General features: G+C 38.2%; 1 long non-coding RNA gene across 10 annotated transcripts in view; it reads left to right on the top strand.

Annotated features, from left to right (window-relative positions):
- The window catches only part of LOC122166128, a 52,095-nt gene that overhangs the window by 13,630 nt on the left and 15,801 nt on the right, over positions 1-22,664 (top strand). For 9 of the 10 annotated variants that reach the window (XR_006170678.1, XR_006170679.1, XR_006170677.1 and 6 more), the window contains 2 exons: positions 2,514-2,625; positions 19,768-20,002. This is a non-coding gene — a long non-coding RNA (uncharacterized LOC122166128). The remainder of the gene's footprint in view (positions 1-2,513; positions 2,626-19,767; positions 20,003-22,664) is intronic. The other variant, XR_006170674.1, reaches the window with a different exon arrangement.

Genomic DNA, 22,664 nt, shown 5'->3' with positions numbered 1-22,664 from the left:
CATCTCCTCTTTCCTTTCACGATTTGAAAGTTGTTTCGAATTAAATTGAGGAAATAAATATTTCATGAATATTTTAATTCAATCTCACAGAGGAGTACATAAAGCAAGAACCCCCCAAATGCATCTCAGGTTGCATCTTCAGGTTAGGTTTTAAGAACATGAGGCAGATTCACGATTGAGAATTCTAATGGCTTCCTTCACAGCAGTTAATTTTCAGGCTTGTATTATACAAAGTAGAGGCTTCTTGTATTATACAAAGTAGAGGCTTGTGCTGTTAACGTTAGTGAGGCATCTCAAGGATGAACAAAACTTTTATTCTCTTATCCCACTGCATCTTTCCCTCCTTTCTTTTTTCATCCTTTTTTTTCCAGGCCTTTGTTTTCTACAGTATCCTTTTTAATTTTTAACCTCTATAGCTGAGAGCTGTCATAAAGCATTATTAAAACTCAATACACTAAGCATGCAAGTACTATTTTACAACCTTAAAACTATGTGTGGGGCAGAACGATGGGCTCAATCACAGGCAAGTCAAGCAAGAGATGTTTCCCCATTTCTTCTACTTTTGTTATCCTTTGCTTAGCTTACAGAATTTTTATTTCTGGTAGTTCCCTAATAACACTGTTGTTGCTGTTACAACTATTTATGTGCATGCTCACACTTTGAAGGAAAATTAGTCTAAAGGGGACTTCTGTCAAAGAGATTGTATCAACTGAAGGATTATTTTCCTTCACTCTTTGAAATGATTTTGGCTTTGAAATAGTCTTATCGTTATACTAAAGATAATGGTGCAGACTAAGTCACAGTCTGATTAGTCAAAGCAACTTAATTAATCTTCAAATGCATATTCTCACATCCTGTGAGTCTCAGCACAATTCAAGCATTAGTCATTGCCGTTCAGTAAAAGGCAAAATGAACAACATGAAGATTTGAGAAGTACGAAAAGTGCTTTGAAAGTGCATCATTTGGGGGATCGGAAAGGTTGAGCCTCCAGATGACCAACTTCACAGCAATGTAAGGTGGCTGCAGCTGACAGCTGCTCTGTGGCTGATATGAATGGGCACAGTTCAAACCCAGCTGGCAGGTTTCTGTGCGGTAATTCCCACCCCGTGGCACACAGCTGTGCTTTACTTGGGTAATTCAGTCTGCAGGCCAGAGATCAATCTAAGAGCAGTGGGGTGAGAGCATCGGCAGGACAATGTGTGCTGCCTTCCCTATGATGCTTTTATTTTCTTTTTTTGGAGCTTAAAAACACACAAAAATTTGCCAGGGAACTCTGAGATAGATATCTCTCTTCCTTCCCCTTTAGCTGAGTATATTAAGTTCAATGTCCATTACATAAATATCCATTTGCCCTAAACAGGGGCATTTCTACCAATGCTTGCTCTTTCGTTTCGTCTTAGAATCTTTTTACTGTTTTAAAGAGATACCATCCATTCACTATTAAAAAAAAAAACACACACACAATTTTATTAGCTCTGCATTTGAGTAAACCATCCCTTAAAAAGAATGCATCTGTGTTAAGAAGCCGATTGCAAAATTTTTTTTCTTCCCTAGCATCTTTCTTTAAAAATGTACAAGTTTTCTGTGATGGCTTTAACTAGATAACAGGAATTGTTCACTCTCAGCTTTGATGGACTCCTTTCTAGGAAGGCAGATTGCAACTAGGACATATTTTAGCGAAACTGCGTCATAGAATTTTCCATAGCAACATGCCATGACGTTGCTGCTGTGGAATTATGATCACTGTGCCTCACAGACAAAACGAAACAACACTGAGCAGATTGGTTTTTTCACAAACGTACTCTGTTTGGTAGTTTATTTTTTCCTACTTGCAGCTCTTTCTGTAACAAACATTCTGCTGCAAATGTTTGGCATTGGTGGAAGATGTGCGCGTTCTGAGAGCCATGAAGTTATGTGAATTGACTGTTAATGCAGCCGTTCCTTTAATACATGAAATCAGCTGTCTCCATCACAACTAGAAAAGAGTTAATTAGATTCTAATCCACCTGTAGAGCTAATAAAGCCCTTAGTTGTTGCACCTGACAAAAGACCTGCTTCTTCTCAAGCCTTTATAAAGCATTGCTGCAGTTAGGAAGGTTGCTCTTATTTGCTGATGCCTATTGAAACAAGTTGCATGGCCTCATCTCCTGGATGTTTTACATGTCTTCTGATGATTGGTAGGTGTTGTTTCAAAGGTATTTTTAATGATCTTAAGCTATATGGTGCTGTTTCTTCAGTGGAGTTATTTCAGCCATGGTATCGCTTTTAAAGTTATTAGGAACTTTCTATGTTTTGTTTCTGTATTACAAACAGGCTGAAAAAAGTTTTTGAAGTCTAGAATCTCATGATTATCATAAAGAGAAATCAGGTCTATCAGCATACAAATTGAGATTGCATTAATACTGAAAGCATTTTCAAGTCTGAAAGGAGCCATTACTACGTAGGTGTTATGTTTCATTAGAAATAAAGAGAAACGTGGAAATAAAATGCAGCAAATACATATCTCTTTGCAGAATAGAATTCGGTTGAAAATCAGTCATTGCAGAACACGGTTTTAAAGCACCTTTGGTTGGAAGGATACAGTGGAAGAAAAATGTGGCTCTAAGAGGACAGCCTTCGGGAAGGGTGAGTTAAACAAGAGTCAGCAATAAGTTTTCAGTGTCAATTTGTGCCACTTATGTGATGGGATATATTTGTTGTGCAATTTGTTGTGTAATTTCTGCAGAATGTTCTTTCACATCTAAACAGTTCTGAAGATCTGGGGAAGACAGCTAGTAGGCTTCATCACTATTAGTTGTTGCAATTCTTTTGAATATAGAGCTTTCTTTTCATTTCTTTGCCTTCTGTCTAATCAGATATTTTCAAACATAAGTAGTAAAAAACCTGGATTTTAAAATCCAGCGGCTTTTGTGAGTAGTAAGATTAAAATTACTGTGTGATTTCAGCAGCTGAACAAGAAATATAAAAAAAAATCCTGGATGTGACTTGAAAACACTTTAGGAATCAGGTTATGTAAAGATTGTAGATAGATTTCTTCCCTTCCTTTCTGAAATACCTGGTGCTGTCTCCAGAGGAGCAAGTAAGAACTTGTAACATAGGTTTATATCAATTTTTATGATTGCATAGTATGGTCACAGTTTCTTCTTCAACGGAACTTATCCCACTTGGTAAATGTTGTTCTCCAACTGCTCGAAATCTCTTCTTGTGCACGTGTTCAGCCTTGAAAATTGAGCTGAGGATAAGTCACAAAACACCCAAACCTTTGCATCTTTCTCAGTCTGCTTTGCATCAGGTGTAGTTGAATTCCTTCCATGTGGATCCTTTCACGGCACAAGAATCAAATCTCTGAGATGTAGAAGGAACTCGGGTTGGAACGGTGTGTGGGGAACTGTTTGAAGGTGACCTCCAAATTTACGAAGGGATTTTCACTGCGGCAACATCTCCACATCTGGCAGAATTGCACCTTAGTTTATGATTGTATTTTATTTTTATTTTTTGTTGATGGTAGTTTGAGTATTTATTTAAAAATCAAAAACTGAATGCTTCTTTAGCTGTTGGATTTGACTTCAAAAGCCAATGTGATCAATCCAGTTTGGCAACTCGGAGGATGTACACATGAGCTTTTCTAGGAATCCAAGTGCAAGAAAATGTTTGTTCTGCATTTGAGTTCTCTTTCTATTAACCTTACAGTGCCATCCCACAGCCCTTGACTGCAAGGTGTTCTAGCTGTTGTTTGCCCTTAGTTTTGGGGAAATGACTGATCACAGTGAAGAAGACAGCAAAGTTTTGGTTTAGGATAAAGAAATGACTTTAGCCTAGAAGAGACTGTAGTGGGAGTTTCTTTAGACAGTTTTCATTTATTACTGTGGTTTTTGTTGTACGATGCAGAATAACTTCTCTAACAGTGAATTGCTGTGTTTAAACTGAGAGACCACCTAGTTTCATCTACACAATCCTGCCAAAATGGAAGCTGGCACAGTCTGTATGAAATTGATAGGGAATTTTAGGAAATAAATAAAGAGCAAATACAAAAAACTGGAAATTGTATTTGCATATTTATAAAAACATTTGTTCTCACCAATGCATTGGATTTATGGCTGTTAAATCAGCTAAAACAACCTTGTCTTAGCAGTTGTAGTGGAACATTTCTCAAGATTTTTAAACAGTTGTAACTGAAATACTGGTGCCAACACAGCCATCTAAACACTGACAGTAAAGGTAACCACAGACTTCCTCTCCTATTGCTTAGTTTCTAGCACAAAGCTCACATTTTCAGCAAGGTTGTGTTACCCAGGCAGACAACTCTTTTTCTCTACAAATGCTTTTTCATTTGTTGTCAACTGAGTAAACAAATGTATCATGTTTGTATAGAATAAGGGTGCGTTCTGTTCTGTTGGTTACCAAGACAAACACAGGACAGAAGAATCCCTCAAAGAGTCCCCTGTTTGGATGAAAGCCCAGGAACACAAGAACTCATCTTCAAAAGCACTATCAGACTTTGGACTCTATGGTACTTAAAAGCTAAGTCATAATTCCCACCAACAGATATCATCCAAAGACTAAGAATGACTGAATGGCTAAGGGAAAAAACATCAACGCTTCCATCCCTGCATACTGACTGGAATACATAAGGAGACATAAAGGTATCACAGTCCCTGGAGGTGTTCAACCAATATTTAGGCATTGTACTGAGGGACTTGGTTAAGTGGGAAATATTAGTGATAGGTAGATGATTGACTGGATGATTTTAGAGGTCTTTTCCAAGCTTGGTGATTCTTGATTCTATCATTATTTAAGTGCTCTGCACTTAAGGGCATATTAAATACTCAGGGCATATTAAATAAGGCAGCATTTTTATTTTTTAAGCTCTAATCTCAGCCTTTCTATTCAGTCTGAAGAGATTCAGATTGCTTCTTTTTAGAGTAAACTCAAGAGACTACACCAAGGGTGTAGTCCAGGCTGTAGGCTTGGTACAAGCATTTCTTGCAAGGCTATATTTCCCTTTCTTGAGGGAAGTGTAATAAAATAGCCAATTGCTAACAAAGTATTGCTTGGCACATAATCTTCCTTACATCTAGGTTGCCTCTAGTTAAAGGATGTGTTACCCTGGTCATTGCCCAACCGTGTCCTCACACTGTAATCAGCAAAAGGGTCTCAGCAGAACAAGAAGAGAAAGAAAACTCACTGAGATCTTTGCTCCCAAATTTTTGTGCTTGGCTTTGACACAGGTAAATCAGGGCTGTGCAGTCTGTTGGATATTCTATGGCACTTAGGGAAGCTTGGAGTTCTTTGTGATACATCTCTCTTTTGCTGTAGCCAATAGAGAAATTGCAGTGCTCTCAACAATCTGGGAACAGAATTATTTTAACTTAAGGTGACCATACACCTTGAACTCTATATTTCAGTGGCTGATAAGGGTGCATAACTAACTTAGTGTGTGAAAACCAAAGTCAGACTGTTCAGTGCTCTTCTTGACCCTGATTTTAATTTATTCTAGCTCATTTGTGCAAAATTATTCTTCAACTCTCACAGATAAAATTAGCAGAAGTTTTTTGAAGTTGAATCCGGGTTTCCAGGTTCTCATTCACCATTGAAAAAATAGGAAAAATCCAGATAGCCAAAAAAAAAAAACAAAAAAAAAAAAAAAAAAAAAAACAAACAAACAAAAAAAAACCATAAACAGTGACTACAAAAAAGAAAAAACACCTGAGAGTACTGAAACTCCAGTTAAATTTCTGTTCAGTGTTTCATGCATCAGGCTACTCCAATCCTACCTTGTATTCGCTTATGTTACAAGTTATGTTACAAGTACTGCAACAGATAACTTAGTGAGTTTTGTCCATTGTTTTCTATATTTGTTTTTGTTTACTTTTACCTGTAAGCTTTCCATTGCACTACAGAAAACATTTGAGAAGCACTTTGTTGTTCAGTCGCGTGTCCTGTCAAGTTCTGACCTTCCATAAAGAATATTAGAAAGATGCAAATGAGAAACATAGTCTTAATCAGCGGTTTAGTACATCAAAGAAATGTTTGCTATGCTGAAGATAACACAAACTATGGTAGGTCATGAGTTAGGTATGAAGCCAAAGCATCAGTTCATGCCTTCGCATAACGACGTGGGTTAGACCTCACTGTGCTCACATCCACTGCCTGATTCCATAAACATTCAGCAAGCATGGATGACTGTCAGTGGGTGCCATTTGTTTCCACATGGAGGAATTCAGTGACGCACCTTTGCTCTAGATACGTTTCCATGTCAGGCATCATTTGTCTGGCTTCCCCTTTGCAGCCATCTGTCACACAAAAAACAACATGTAATGGAATCCTGGTGCAAAGGTTCAACCTCTGCTGCTCTACCACACTATCTGCCTCTGATGTCATGGGCCAGTGTAATAAAATAGGAGGTATTACTTTCAAAGCAACCCTCATAGGTACAAAATGAAAGCATTATTCAGGAATGTAAGCATTAATTGATGCATAAATATTAATTTAAGACATCAGAAGAATTTCTTGGTTCAAGAAGCCTAAGTGTACTTGCCAGAAAAATATTATTTGCTTCTGAGTTAAGTTGCTGGGCCCTGCGTGTTATCTAACGCTGGAACTGACCCACTGCTTTTTACACTGCTGTTGAATTAGAAATATATTAACTCTATAAGGGAATAGGTGTTTTATAAAATATTTTCCAGGGAAAATTTATCTTCCTTGTTGCTCAAAGATATCGTCAGTAATGTTGCCTAAAGAAGCGTTACTCGCATTCTGGAAAAGTAGTATGATTCCATCTTCTGTTATTCCTTTGCTTGACACCAACAAAGTCATTTGTTTCAAGATGTACTCAACACAGGTCTTGGTTTTGCTGCAGTTAGATTATTGATTTATTTCCTTTTTTTTCCGAGCTAGAAAAATTTGTCTGAGGAAATACCAAGGATGTGAAAACAACAAAGTAAAAAATGAAATCTTTATCTAGCAAAAGCATGTCGAGGGTGATTTAGCTAACTAATATTTTAGTTTAAATCTTTCTTCTGTCACATTTTAATCAGTCCCTTCTGCTTAAAAAAAACATAAATACCACTGTTTGTTATCACAGAGAAGAGAATATTGGCAACATTAGGGCTCAGCTGTAAGACCCATCAAAGCAAGAAAAGTTCAGCTAAGATAAAGCAGCTTCTTACTTCGAAGATGTTGATTTCAAAGTGTTAGGTGTTGTGAGGGTTCATCAGTCTATTTCATGTACAATCTGTAAGGTTTGAAGTATTGGTGAATAGAGTAACCTGGGCAAACCTTAGTAATAGTTTTGTCTTTTTAGGAGAAAGAGACTTTTCTCCCCTGTCTTTCTCTGGCCTCCCCCTTATTTTATTTTTTTGCGACATCCTGCACTTACTCTAGCAAAGGTTGGACACTCATCTTTAATTCTTTTGAGTGAAGTCAAGAAAGCATAGTCCACAGGTGATAGGGCAAGGCTGTAGAAAAGCAGAATCCAAGGTTTAGTTAACCCTGCTCTACTATTGGTTGCTAGAAGAATCTGGGTGATGATTTCTTGGTGCTGCTATGAGAAAGTAACAGATCTGTATCTGTCCAGAGCTCCACTCGAAGCATAAACAAGTATTTCAAGTTCTTTTGTCCAAGAGGCCTCTCTGGAAGGAAGTCTTTTAAGGGATAGTCCAGAAGGACTTCAAAGGAAGAGTGAGGAATTGCTGGTCAAGGAGCTTTGATCTCCAAGTGCAGAAGTACGTCATAATGTTTTACTTTGATGTCAAACATCAAGATAAGCCAAGAATTACAGTAGCAAGTGGAACTTACTTGCAACTTGGCCAGAGAATAATTGGGTCAGCAGCTAGACCTTGCTTGTGCTATTCTCTGTGTGACACAGTGTAAAATAAGCATGGAATAAAGCTGAGGACTTTTGCTCCAAAATCTCACTGAAGCGAGTAGGCCTTGAATCCCCAACTTCTTTTGTTTTAATTTGCTAAAATAATCTCTTATTTTTCTGTACATTTCTTTTGGGACATGTCAACAGTAAGATTTTAGTTCTAGTCAGGAGTAAAGTAAATCTCCCTGTTGTCCCTGTTGACAAAACAAGTTAGTCTTGAAATGTACAAACTGGATTCCTTTTGCAGTACACTTAATGCATGTCAGTTTTGTTCTGCTCACATGTCCATGTTTGTCCATGGCTATGGTGTTTTTTAATGCAGATATGGTCTGAATTTTGTGAGAACCTGAGCTCTGGTTGGTTTGGATGTTTGCTTTTCACTTCAAGGATACTCTGTCAGGATAACAACTCCAGTGCTTGGTACTATTTGTGCTAAAACCTTTTCTTCAGAAAGATGTGAATGCGGGGAGTAAAGTATATTACTTTTGCCTACTCTTGGCAATGGAGAAGCATGTTTGATTTCCATATCTTTTCATTTAAGTAGCAAAATCTTTATAGTCACAACCATGTGTCAGAAGTAACTAGACAATTTTAGCTGTGAATGTAAGATAGAAGAGGAATTGCTCAAGAACATATGTACATCATAAGATGCACTGATAAAAGCAATAAAGTATGTATCATCAGATTCCCAATATATATATCAGCATAATTCATTATTTGTACTAGTGATGCATCAATCCAGCTCAATTCATAGTGTGAGATCTAAGATGAGAGTAAACTTTGGCACATATAGGGTCAAGGTTTTCCAGAATATGTATTCTAATATGAGAAGAGAGTAAAGACTGCTTTAAACAGATGTTGATATGTACACTTGAGTGAAAAGGAAACACAAAATTATCTTAGACTGAGATTTCTAGGAATTATTGCACTTTTAAAAAAACTAAATGAGAGGGGAAGGCACCCAAAATATTGGGAAGATTGTCTTCTGCTTTATTACTGCATGTTAATCTGATGAGAAAGGTAAAATACATGTACTAGATCTTGATTCTTCAGCATTGTGAATGTTAATAACAGCAACAAAAAGCAGCATCATTGATCTCAAGGGTTTGGCTTCAGAGGATAAATTATTTTTTGCATAAACAGCAAGAGTAAATGTTAGTTTTCTAAAGGAGGCCTTGCAGTACCTAGAAGCTAGCTTGACTATTTTTTAATTTGTTTTTCCCCTCTGGAGCTATATAGCATTATTATTTATAAGTGAATTTTCTTTTCTGGTAGATAAATAACTGACTACTCATCAGATTCACACAGGAGAAAAATTATCAGCTTAATTTTCCTTCCTTTGATCTGTGGGCTGTCTCCAAGCTGTCCTGATCACAGCCCTGTTCATTTCATTTGACAGCTGGCTTCAGCAGACTTGTTCCAGGGCAGATGTAGCTCAGTGACACTGTCGCATCTCCTCCACAAGCCAGAGATGGGAGGCCACAGCATAATGCTGACTGTGCTGGCTGCCTGCTTCCCTGGGAGGCTTCTCAACTAGGAGAGAACTCCAAAAACAGAATAAACAATCTTCTGTTTTCCGTCTGCCAGTAATCAATTGTTGGAGGGAAAACATTAGTTTGTGCTCTGAAGTACTTGCCGTGGAGAAATGCTTTTCAGAATCCGGTCCATTTCAGAGGCATTTCCACTCTTCAGAGTGGAAGATAATTACTGGATAGCAAACTTAAATTTGCTGTAAGTTATTTATATCTGAGGAACTCCATGAGGCAAAACTATTGAATGCTTCCTGAAGTGATTTTGCAATGCAGGGAAGGGTCAGTGTGTAGGAAATACCTTGGTGCTAGATCAGAAGAGAGATCACTCTGCAGTTCATTCCTGTTGCTGGCATGAGGCTGGGGTAGTAGATACATGAATAGGAGGACTGTTTTGAAGTATGGCAGGACAGCTTCAAAAAAATGACCTTGCAGATAGAGAATATTGCAAATTCCTCTGTCTTGAGAAATAAGTATCAGAGCAATAAGCAATATATTTTTCTTTAGATTATTTTTTGCTTATTCCCTCCTTTTGAAGCAGAAGCTAGCAGTTTGTTTTCCAGAGGTCTGAAAGGTTAATCATTTGCAAGAAAATCAAGACGTGAAGAACAGCTAAAAAACCTAAAAATGACAAGTGCCTGGGGATGCAGCAAAGTACCAAAGCATAGGACTTTGTGTTTTCCAAATTACTGGATACTGTGTCTTTGTACACAAAAGTAACTGTTCTAGTTTAAACAATGCATTACCTTTTGCACAAAGGGAATTGTCACTAGATGCAAAGGAAATAATCATCTCTGAAGTACTAAAAGAATATGATATGATCAGCAGCCAGGTTTTTAGTGAGCCACTGTAGTACAACAGGCAGCAATGTCCCTTCTTGTTGAAAGCGTGCTCCTGTCCATGCACAGAGACAGGCAAATTATTTTCAGAGTCAACAAGCCATGAGAGTGATTTCTGCTTAAGAGGACACTCAGCAGATTAATGGTAGAGTGTATTTAACAGTGGTTATATAACTCCTCGTCAGCTCACAAGGCTAGGAGCAATATCTGAGTCGTTACAGGTCAAAATTCATATTTCAAACTACCCTTTATTTCCTCAAGTAGCTTTTTCTAGGACTTTCCTGAGGCATTAAAAAGAGGGGCTTCCAAAACTTGCTGGGAAATCCTTAGGGCAGATTTGTGACTCAACATTTCAGGATCTGGTAAGATGGGGCTGTGTACAACCTCATGTAAGGGGATTTGGAACTAGGTGGTCCTTAAGGTCCTTTCCAACCCAAGCTTTTCTATGATAACAACTGGACACATTTAAGATGTAATTTTTCTCATATCGTATGGGACCAGAGGAGTCTTCAAGGTTTAGGTTAAAGTTCCTGACTCTCAAATTTTTCTTTTTGATGGATTAATGAGTTGCTTAGGCTTTTCATGATGCTTGACACAGAAAAATCAGGGTGTATTTCACACATTGTTGATACAGTCCCAAGAAGAAAATAGTATATTAAAAATCTGGATGATCATTCCAGAAAGCTGACTGTCATGTTTCTGTATCAAAAGATGCTTAGTTTTGGAACCTTCTGATTTCCAGCATGTTCTTGCTATTGGTAATAAGTCTGGGGATACCTTGATTTATTTTTAATTGTTTTTTATTTTATTTTTATAAAAATTTCTATTTGCTTTTGATTTAATTTGTTTCTACTACTCTCTTTTTAGCTCCTTCCAGTCCTCATAGTTTCAAAAAATGTAGCTACTTGGAGAAGCTGGCTTGCAAAAGCATAAGTTTGACGTCTTACATTCTCCTGCTATTTTTTTCAAATATTTTTGATCACTTTTTAATCTACAATTAAATGATTGGAACAGACTGCATTACTGGCAAATACAAATTTAGTGAAAGGCCTTCTAAATCATGTTCTGATTACAGACTCTGATCTGCTTAGTAAGCCAGGTTTCTGTTACATACTGTACTCTGCTTTCCATTCACTTGATTCCTTCAGACCAGTTAGTGTTCCTTGAATCCAAGCCAATCCCCAGATAATCAGACTGAGATTTTTTTTTTTTTTTTTTGGCTGTTGGCCTTTGCATGGCTGACAATGAAACCATTTAAACAGAAAGTGTTTTCCACACAGTTCATTTCATGACGGAAACCAGATTTATTGCTTATATGACCTGACCCTCACAGTTGGGCCCAATTTGGTTAATTTTTTCAAGTATTGTACATCCTAGGGCAGCATGTCCTGTGATATAGTAAATGATCTGCCCTATTTTTAAGGTATATATCAGAACAGCGTTTAATTAAAATGCATATATATTCTGTGTAAGGGTACAACAGAAATGAGGCCAATCCTGGATCCCAGGGAAATTATCTGTGCTAACCAAAAGTCATTTTCCCTCCACACTGTGCAACTATTTCTTTTATTAAACTTATTATAACCATTTTCACCTTTGATGTTCTGCAGCTCGTTGGCTGATATTTCGTTAGATGTAATTCATCCAAGTAAGAAATATGTTTCTGTTTCAGGGCAAGTTACTGGCACTGCTAAATAATTTATTCCAGTTTTAAACTAAGCGCATTTAAAATGTGTTAAATGGACAAACCAGGAAATGAAACTCTCCTGTGAACTTCATCCACAGAACAAAATTTGCACAAGCAATAGATCGCGCAGCTCCTTTTTCTCACCCTGAGCCTGCACTTATTAAGTGAGATGGTGGCCCATTTGTTACACCCCAGAAGTTCTTCCTGCAACCTCTTCATCCAGAACCTTGACCCGTGTCCTCTTCGGTTTCCAGTAGTTTTAATGATATGTCACTTTGAATGTCCTTTTATCTATTATGGCCGTGGAAGTTTATCTTGAGTTTAGTTTGGGTAAGAATCTAATCTCGGAGGATGATTCTTTTCTTTCTCCCAATCATGATGGAGGTGGTAGGGAATTGGTTTCAAAAAGACTTGGTAAAGAAATTTGATGTAGTTCCCTCACCATGTCCTTTACTCTAAATTGGAGAGGTAAGGAGATTTGAAGCATGGACTGTTGGATGGATTGGGAATTGGCTGGATGCAGCCACAGGGCTGTGATCAATGGTTCTGTGTCAGGTGGAGGCCGGTCACAAGCGGTGTCCCTCAGGGGTTGGTCTTGGGACCGGTGCTCTTCAGCATCTTCATCAATGACAGATGATGGCATCGAGTGCAGCCTCAGCAAGTTTGCAGATGGCCCCAAGCTGAGCGGTGCAGTCGATGCATTGGAGGGAAGGGAAGCATCCAGAGGGACCTGGGCAGGATGGAGAAGTGGCCACGTGAACCTAATGAGGTTCAACGAGGCCAAGTGCAGGGTGCTGCATTGGGTCGGGGCAACCCCAGGTATTGATACAGACTGGGGGCAGATGTCCTTGAGAGCAGCCCTGCGCAGAAGGACTTGGGGTCCTGGTGGACGAGAAGCTGGCCATGAGGCAGCAGTGTGCGCCTGCAGCCCGGAAGGCCAGCTGTGTTGTGGGCTGCATGCAAAAGGGGCGGCCAGCAGGAGAGAGAGGTGATCGTCCCCCTCTGCTCGGCTCTTGTGAGGCCCCATCTGCAGCGCTGCGTCCAGGCCTGGGGCCCCCAGCACAGGAAGGACGTGGAGCTCTGGGAGTGGGGCCAGAGGAGGTGAGGCACTGGCACAGGTTGCCCAAGGAGGCTGTGGATGCCCCATCCCTGCAGGCATTCAAGGCCAGGCTGGATGTGGCTCTGGGCAGCCTGGGCTGCTGGTTGGTGACCTGCACACAGCAGGGGGTTGGAACTGGATGAGCAGTGTGGTCCTTTTCAACCCAGGCATTCTATGATGATTCTATGAAAATTTTTTAACACTTGAATCTTGGCATGTGGGATAGACTTCATAACAGACTTCTTAATTTCTCTTGCAAGCACTGTTAGTAGTAATGCATTTTCTTTGGACTAACATTTTTCACTGTTATATTATCACATGCAGTAATGTTATACTGTCATTTCCAAAGATGTAACAAGTACATCTGGACTATAATTAAGTTTCTTGCTGTTTCTAACAGATAATGATCCACAACTATTTTGTGGAAAAAAAAGAAGAAAGTAGAAACTTTCTCCTCTTATCTGTTCTAAAAGTGCGTATGACCACCATTAGCTCATTTGTTCTCATCCCAGTACTACTTTACAGCACTTTTCTTTCTTCATTTTTTAACCCAGAGGACATATCTACAGGGATTAAATTTATACTCATTTAGAATCCATTTTTTTTCCTGTGCAAAATTATCTGAATTTTTTTCTGTCTAGTTATATGAACAGACTTTGTATACCTTCTGCTAATTGTCCTTTTAGTGCTTCCTTACTTACACTGAAGTTTTAAAATTATTGCCCAGGAAGACATATGGGGTTTCAGGTTAACATTTTTAGTGTTATTTTTACAGCAGAAGAGATCTCTCTCTTCATGGGGTCTGTGAACAGAGGAGTGGACAGCTAAGGATTAACAGACCACTTCATGTCCTAAACTGGACTCATTAATCTTAACAGAGCTGAAAGAAGTTAAGGAGGGGACATAGCAGCTTTTTAGAAGCTGAGCTGGAAAAAAAAAAACTGCCTTGCAATACTTCAGATGCTTCACCCTTCTAAGACCATAACCTCGCAGGAGCAGGGGATCTTCTGCTCAAATATGACCACTGAACTATGCTGCCCTAGCTAGGGTCAATTTGAGAAGGAGTAAACTGAGTGATATGCAGCAAAGTCTGAAAGCTGAACCAAAGCATCTTCAGGGTTTGAGGATGTTCTGGAGCTGAGCTGTGGCTGTGAAGAGGGTGAAGCTCTTAGTGTCTGAAGTGAAAGAGCAACTCAGGAAGGATGATTAATATGCAGAAAACATATATAAGAGGATAGTGTGATTTTTGATGTTTAATATCCTTTACTTTTTTTTAAGTACAATTAAACTAGCGTATCACAGGGGATCCCTTGTTAGAGAGTTGGAATTGAAACTGAACATGAACGTGTTTAGTCTCTTCTATGGATAAGTCACCGTGCCATAAATATTTTTCCTTAAGAATAATTTCTTAAATAAGCAAAACATGACTGAATGATTTTAGTCTCAGACCACAGTGTCCCAGCCAAAATCTAACTCGCACTGTTAGCACTGACACTTTCCCTGTGTCTTGCAGTGGAAGCGACAAACTTCTTAATTTGTCTTAAAGACTTTGTGGGTCCTGCTAAAATCTGCTATGTAACATGCCAAAGAGGCACCTCTGGTGAATGGTTGATGTAGCTATTGCATGCTGCCTTCTGATAGGGGACGAGCTCTTTGGGAGGCATTGCATAGAATGTAAAATGGTATTTACCTGTTCTTGGAGTAAACAAAAAATCTTTATGCAGCATTTGTATTATTTCCATAGAGAAATTTATCCCAAAGTCATTAGCAGGTGATACATTGGATCATGCTCTAGATTGAAGCTGAAAGCTCAGTGGCCGTTTGTATTTCTGTCATCTCTTTTGTTTATATTTCTGTTAAGAAAATGTCACAAATTTGGTAGTACAAGTGCCTAGTTCTTTTCAATGCCACAGCTGCGCTGTTTTGATTACTTTAAGTAAAGCATTTCATTACTTTAAGTAAAATCTACAATTCCACCAAAAAAAAAAAAAATCCAAAAAACCCCAGTCTGTGTACCTGCTTATTCTCAACATTCAGGATAGCCTTGGTAGGAGGCAACATTCAAATAAAAAGCACCATATCACTGACAAAAACTGGGTGTAAAATGTCGGCTCATGCTGAAGAAATAATGTGATTATTGATGCTTCACTTATGAAAATGGTTAAGTTTTTCTTGTTCTCTTGTAAGGAAACTGTCACAGCTGGGCTCTCAGCTTGACTTAGTTCATTTAAGTTGCTCTAAGGGAATTTTGCTCTGTGAATCAGAAGAGGACTGACAAATTCTTAGAGATAATAAGAGGTAATATACAGACAGGGCAAGTAGCAGGAGATAGGCTAATCAGCAGCTAATCCTTCCACGCATTCCCACACCTCACTAGCAGGTCTCCAGATTGCTGCAACAGTAAGGAAAAAAAAATGTGTGTGTATATGTGTGTATGTATATACCTGTGAGTGGATCCTGTTCCAGCTGAATGTCTCTGTGGACAAGGAGGTGGCACCAGGCATGTCTTCTGATGGTTGCCTCTTCAGATAGTCGCCTAGTTCCTTTTTTCTGCTTGATGCTCCCTATCCACGCTGTAGTTTGTGTTCTGAGAGCACTAACAGCTCTCCAACATTTTGACCTTTTTTTTTTTTTCCTGAGGAGAAAGCTCATTTCTGAAGAGCCAACAACAAATACTTCTGTAATGTAAATAATTCCTTTCCAAGACTCTTTTCCATTATTTTTCCAAAAGAAAATAAACCGTCATCTTGCCTTGTAAACCTCTCATCATTCTCATCATTATCCTAGAGTTTCTATTTGTCTTTTCTTTAAGAACACATTTCAAACTGAATGTTGTCTTGCCGACTGAGATTCCACCATTGTAACTAAAAGAATAACCCCTTACTGTTGTACTTACTAAATACCCTGCAGTGCCATGTTGTCTTTCCTGCAACAATGTTAGCTAGCTGAATACCTGATTTTTTTGGTTCCCAATGACAGCAAAATTATTTTCTGCCATACTGCTTCATCTGTGCTTCTGTCTCCTAAAAGTATAGCTTTAGTTCCTCTTTCAGCTTCCACCTTTTATTTCTGGGCCATCTGTTTGACATACCAATACCATGGTGATCCTCTTCTTTAGAGCTTCTGCAAAACCATTCAAAACATCTGCCTGCTTGTTCTGTACACGTGCATCTCTTCCCTTCTTCCCACAGGACAGCTAACCACACCTTCTTCGGTTTATGATGAGACACAGACAATGAAATTCTCCAAGTCTTTCTTCCTGGCTGTAGGAATGTCAGAGAGACTTGTATGATGCCTTCCTGCAGTCAGCTCTCTAGTTTGTGGTAGAACATTTTCCTTGTTCCCCTTTCTTTCCCAGGATGTAGGAGGCATGAGAATTCATTAAGGCATAAAAGACACAGAAGGGGAAATGACTTCAAAGACAGCATTTAACCAGAGAAGTAGTGTGCTTTGTCTCAGAAATTTTTTCTCTTTTGTGTGATACTTCAAATAATTAAGAATTCATGGAAGAAAATCACAATGTCCTTGAAAGTTTATTTATTAACCTTGATAGCATTTCAATGATTAGTATCTCCTGGTATCTTCTGGATTTGCCAATAAAATCCTTGAACAGTGTTAACACATAAGGACTTGCAGCAGAGAGGTTGCAACAAGTAATATTTTGTTCTTTTGTGTTCAGAAATCACTTTATTAGGAATTTCGGTAGGTCACTTCACTTGTTTCATGGTTAAAGATACAAAAGGCAATTCTACAGTGCTTAAATGGAAGCTATTACCTAAGCTAACGCTACTGCTCTGAGGGTGTGAGTAATTGTCAAAACCTAACTGAGTTGATGTTGGAGCTGAGATTGATGTAAAGCAGAAGAGAATTGAGAGGAAAAGCTCCTTCTGCTCTTATCAAAGTCTGTTTCAACCATTTGTACTCTCAGCTGAGTCATAAAGATTAATGCAGTCCTCGTACAGCACACTCTTGGGTGATATGTCTTTGTTCCTGAGGCTTCTGTGAAGCCTCCATGTAAGTGATATTATTGGAGTTTCATGAGCTTACGGTGTATCGGATATACATAGAAGGCTCTTTTGGTTTGGTCTCCTTATAATTGGCACAAACAATCTTCAGTGCAGTGATGAGTAGAGTTAGGGTGACCATCTGGGAGTCTCACATCTTTTTTTTCTACTGACATTTTTGCCAAATCAGCTGCAGTTTTGAAATCTCAGCTGAAAGAAAAATGTTGTGCCTTTATGGGTTCCACCATTCTTGCATGATGATGGCTGAATGTAAACAGTCCAAGCTTCTGTTTGTCAAATGAAGAACACGCTTACTTTTACTGCCTTACAAAACCGAAAATATTTAATTAATGCAAAATGCTCATCCACAAGTGCTCAAAATTCTTTAAATAAGAAATGTAACTTTTTTTAACCTAGCTCATCTTTTTTTTTTAAAAAAAAAAAAGTAGAAAAACTTAAATACTTTAAAATTTGCCTCCATTTGTTTTAAGTGCAAATTTAATGAGATTTCCCCTTTTCTGTGGATTGTATTTCTCCTGTATTGAAACTTAAAAGCAAGAGTTGAAGCCTTATTAGTTCAACTTGTTTGCTATTAGTCAGTCATAAAGTTTCACACTCAGTGTACTGAATCTGTTGCTGAACTCCAGGCAGTTTAATGTTCTCTTGAACAGTTTTGTGTGGCTGATGATTTAATAGCTAAAATAACCCCATCAGGATTCTTGCCTTTAATGTTCCAGCTTGAAAATTTACCATTCTTTAGTGGATTAAAGAGGACAGCGTGTTTTCTTGTACTTTGTCAAACATCTCATCAGACCAACACCACTGAATTTTCACAAATCTTAAACTAGGAAAGCACCATCATCTGCTTTGTTTCAAAATCTTTTTGTAGGTTTTAGCATAGAAAACAGTTTCCTGGAAAAATGAATGTGAAGCCTTAGCATGCTCTGCTCTATTAAAGTCTAGTTTAAACTCCATTGTGGTTAATGGGGATAGTTTTCTGCTACCTTTGACAGGAACTGGTGCATGTAAAGACTGATTGTCCCACAGCTGTGAATGACAACTGAAAAAGTAGTCATTTCTGTTGCCTATTCTGTGTCATGAAGTAAGAAATTTCCCTCTGCTGGAAAATAAGGGTCTCTGTTACTGTGTTTGACTGGTGGCCATAGAATCCCCACAGAATATTACGTGTTGTGAGATGACAAAGTGCTCTTATTACAGGATCACCGTAGCTGCTCCAAAAACAGCACGGTTCCATTTGTTTAGTTCCCTCTCTCTCTTGAAATGGAGGAAATGCAATGCTATTTTTAATTTACTTCAACTATGCAAGGATCTGACAAAGTTCACTGAAGGGAATTACAAATAAAGGCAGCTCCAGAAGGATTTACTATTCCTAGCAATTTGTACTCCTTCCAGCATGTTTTGGCACGCCGCTGGTAAGAACCCAATCAGTATATTGTACAAAGACAAAAATCTTCTGAAGCAATTACTCGACAAATGGGGTGGCTCAAGAAGACAGACTGACCCTAAGCTGTGCAAGAGAAGAGTGTTCTTTCCATTAAAATTAGTAAAAATGGCAAATAGGTAAAGGCTGTAAAGATAGGCATGTAACAGAACCACGGTTAGGCGAGCATCTGTCTTTGTTGTAATGGTCTGGTGATTCCTACAGCAAGAAGGAGAGGCAGCTGGTCCAGCTGTGGGATGCTTCTGTACTTCCCACATCTGTCTCTCAGCATCTTGCTTGGTTTTCTGGTTAGAACAGTAGTCTGCTGTGAATGTTATGCCTCACATTTTCCTCCTATATCTCTAAGCACTGGAAAATAACAATTTTCCAAGTATTTAAAATGTAGGCCTCGAAATTCTGAATTTGTCTAGTCTGCAAGGAAATGCCACGGGTTTCTAGAGACAGATGAGGCTGGACAGTTTCTCTAAACTCAGCCATTCTTTTGTTCACGTTCATCTTCCTGACAAATGCCAGAGCTTCAGTGACCTTTCTTTTTCTCCAGTCAGAAAGAGATGTGACAACAAAGGGTCGACTCGATATGCATTAATAAATAATGCATTTCCTAATAAAGCTGTTTAATAACCTCGACTAGAAGTGATAAACTGCACACAGGTGTTCTTTTTAAATGGCAAGTGCTGTATGTTAACTCCTCAGGCACTTTTTAATTATATTCTGTTACCTTGGGGAAGAAAGTGTCATTTGATTTTATTCTATGTTTAACTTAACAGTGAATTATCTTAGATGAGTTAAGCAGCAGTTCTAAGTCCCTGCCAAAGAAAATGAGAAAGGTATTAAGATCATGTCTACAGCATTTTAATGGGTAGATATAAATATAATAATCACTCTAGGTCCAGGAACCATCAAAGGAAACACACATCAAGTAAGTGAAGTTCAAAAGGCTCAGATAAAAATCCCTTTCAAATAGTCTACCTATATAAATTTATGTTCTTAAGTAGGCTTAGATACGCACAAGGAAAATAGATTCAGCTCTGCCTTATGATCATGAAGCATCTTGGAACGTGTATAAATAGCAAGTAATTTCAGTATCTATTTATCTAACGTCAGTAACCCAATAAGACAATAAACACATGCTTAGCAGTGTTAGTAGCACAGGCAGTGGGTGTTAAGGGACTTGTTTTCTTTTTCTCTTCTGTCTTGAGGTACTTTTGCAACATATAGTGGGTAAATATTTGGTTTCAGAAAGAGAAAAGAAAACATTTTATTTCCATTTATTTATCCAGGAAGGCGTGTTTGGAATATTTTTCTTGGAACATTATGCAATGGATTACTTCTGGTCATGATTACATCTGCTTATTCAAGTCATAGATGGAAAATATATATGGAAGAATCCTCTGTCATTCACACCTTGACTTCTCAAATGAGTTTTATTCTGGGGCATTATGAAGGTGCAGCTGACCTGATTTGGTCCGGACAACTTCCTACACGAAACCCCAAGAAGCCCTAATGGTTCTACAGGTACATCTGCATTGCAGTAATACGAAGAACCTTTCCTGGCAACTAAGTGCTGTTTGAAGAATGAGATCGTAGGCACCTGAGATACATGCCATAGAAAAACTGAGAGTAATAAATGCATTTTCTCAGCGTAGTTGCCTTGGAAGAGCTTAGGTGTAATAGGGAGCTAACACCTTAGTTATTTTGCTGTTGCTGAGGTCGTCTTTTGTTCTGCTGTAAATGCTTGATTCCTGTTCGTTTTGTAGTCCGAGGCAAAATGGTGTGTTGTATTTCAGTCAGAGGAGTATTTTCCTGCTCTGAATGAGGAAGCTCCCACACAGTGCACATCTACAGAACTACAAGCACGTGTGTATTTCAGCAGTGCCTGGAACTACACAGCCAGTTAGGGCAGTGAGTCAGAAGGGCACCCTCCCCTTCACGTGCAGATTTCCTTGAAATTTCTTCATACACTTAAGGCAATTTTGAAGATCTGGAAGTAGGGAACACCGTAAGTTGACTTTGGTTATTCTCTGTTCACAATCTCAGACCTTCACAAAAGCCAAAAGGAGTTTTCTTAAGGAAACTAAAGAATCGCGTTTCATAGCTGAAAAACCCATTAAATATAATAATAATAAAAAAAAAAGCAAAACAATTTTACTTTTGTACTATTTTAAATACTATTTTAAATGTGGTGCTATTTTATTCCTTCTGAAAATAACAAGAAGTAGGCTATAATTCTTACTGTTTGAATGTAGCTTATATTGACAGTTCCTGCATCCCTTTTTATAATTTGCTTTATAATTAGACTATTTGCATACCATTTCTCTCTATTAAATACTCAATTATAAACTGTCATGCTAAATGAACAATCCCAAGTGATTATTATTAAGCAGTAATATCCAAAAGAGAGACTGCCAAAATCTCCATGTCCCCCTATGTCTCCAGTCTTATGTGTGCATAGTTCTTTTATTATTCACTTTATTTTGAAATACTGATGAAACACTACAGCTCAGAAGAAAACTTACAAGAAAAGACCTGAAAAAAAATTCACTAAATGTTTCTTAAGCCTTCATTATCTCCTTTTGATTTCTCAAAGACCTGGAAGGAAGCTTTTTGATTATCTGGCCGCTGTTTCTTATGATACAAACGACAAAGAATTCAATAGAATCCATTCCATAGACATCAGTTCCCATGTTTCTGCTTACCATTCACACCCCCAATTCCTTTTGGTGATAGTTTGGTACCCTCCAAATAATTGCACAGTGTTATTTCCATTTATGTCTTTCTGTACTCCTTGTTAGCCGTGCATTTTCATGTTGGCATCATCTGTTCTCCTCAATCTTTTATGGGGACTTCCATCCCCTGCTCATCCACCAAGTATTTTAAGAAAGCAGCCACACTTTCTTTCTTTCTGTTTCTTTCTGTCATGTATTATCATGCTGGTAAGTAGGATTTTCCATTTATCTAATGTCAGTAACCCAGTAAGACAATAAGCACATGCTTAGCAGTGCTAGCAGCACAGACAGTGGGTGTTAAGGGACTTGTTTTCTTTTTCTCTTCTGTCTTGAGGTACTTTTGCAACAGTCTTTTTCCATTTTCCTAATCATCCCAGCAGGTTTTTTTCTGTGTCTCTGAATCTGAATAATTTGGAATGGCACCCAGGGTATTAAAAGAGCTCTGAACAGATCCTCTCTAAGTGTATTAATATTTTCCTAATAGAAATAATTTCTCTGAAAAGTGTTTGTTTGTTTGTTTGTTTTTAAAGGAAATGAAGGAAAAAAAGCTATAATTTAATTTGCTTTGTCAAGGCTGCACTGTTCAATGTTAACAGGAGAACCATGCTCCTATTTTGCTTTAAAGTGGTCAGAGCATGCACAAGCTGAACTCAACAGTGATATTTTTTGGTTCACTTATTTGAACAGATTTTAAACGTTCTCCAAAGCTGTGCTGTTAATATTTGGGCAAATATATATATAAATATATATATGTGTGTGTGTGTGTATGTATGCGTGTATTTTATTACCCAAATCCTTCATTTCAATCTATCAACCAAAGAACTTCATTGTATTGTTTTTGGGAAGGATGATCCTCATGTCAGCAAAGTTGAACATGATTTTAGTAGCTGTAGCTTATAGCATGCCTGAAACTGGTCACAGATTTATTCCAAGAATGGTCCAAGTAACAAGTTTATGTGTTTGAAAATGCTGAAATTGTTGGTAGGGAAAAGACAGCAGAGCAGTGGCATTCTGCAATGAGCAGAGCAATGAGAGTGGCAGTCTGATGTAAATCTTGTCATAGGAAGTTTTAGGACTATAGAAGTTATCAGCTGTATTTAAAGAAATTTAAAAAAAAAATAAATAAGACAAAGAAAAAAAATTCTCTCTAGGAAATAACAACCACCAACTGATTTGTTCTCTCCTGAGTGTGTAGTTGACTTTCTCTTAAAAGCTAAGTTGCTTTGGAAACTTCCAGATAACCTTCTTTTTATTTATTACCTTCTTCATACTTTTCAAATGCAGCTTTTATCCACCTATAAATTGCCCAGTGGCCTCACAAGCAACTCCAGGGACACAGAGTTATTCTATTTTCTGTAGCAGACGTAGCATGGTGTAGCAGAACACATTGTCTCTAAAATAAAATTAAGTGAAACTGGTTACTCTCCTGTATGGGCATTTTCTTTTAGCCT

The sequence above is a fragment of the Centrocercus urophasianus genome, unplaced genomic scaffold (assembly GCF_019232065.1).
Source record: "Centrocercus urophasianus isolate 14NV4802_14NV808 unplaced genomic scaffold, USGS_Curo_1.0 seq_32, whole genome shotgun sequence".
In the NCBI taxonomy this organism is placed as follows: Eukaryota; Metazoa; Chordata; class Aves; order Galliformes; family Phasianidae; genus Centrocercus; species Centrocercus urophasianus.
Note: the sequence above shows the minus strand (reverse complement) of the source record. Positions and strands in the feature narration are given on the sequence as shown.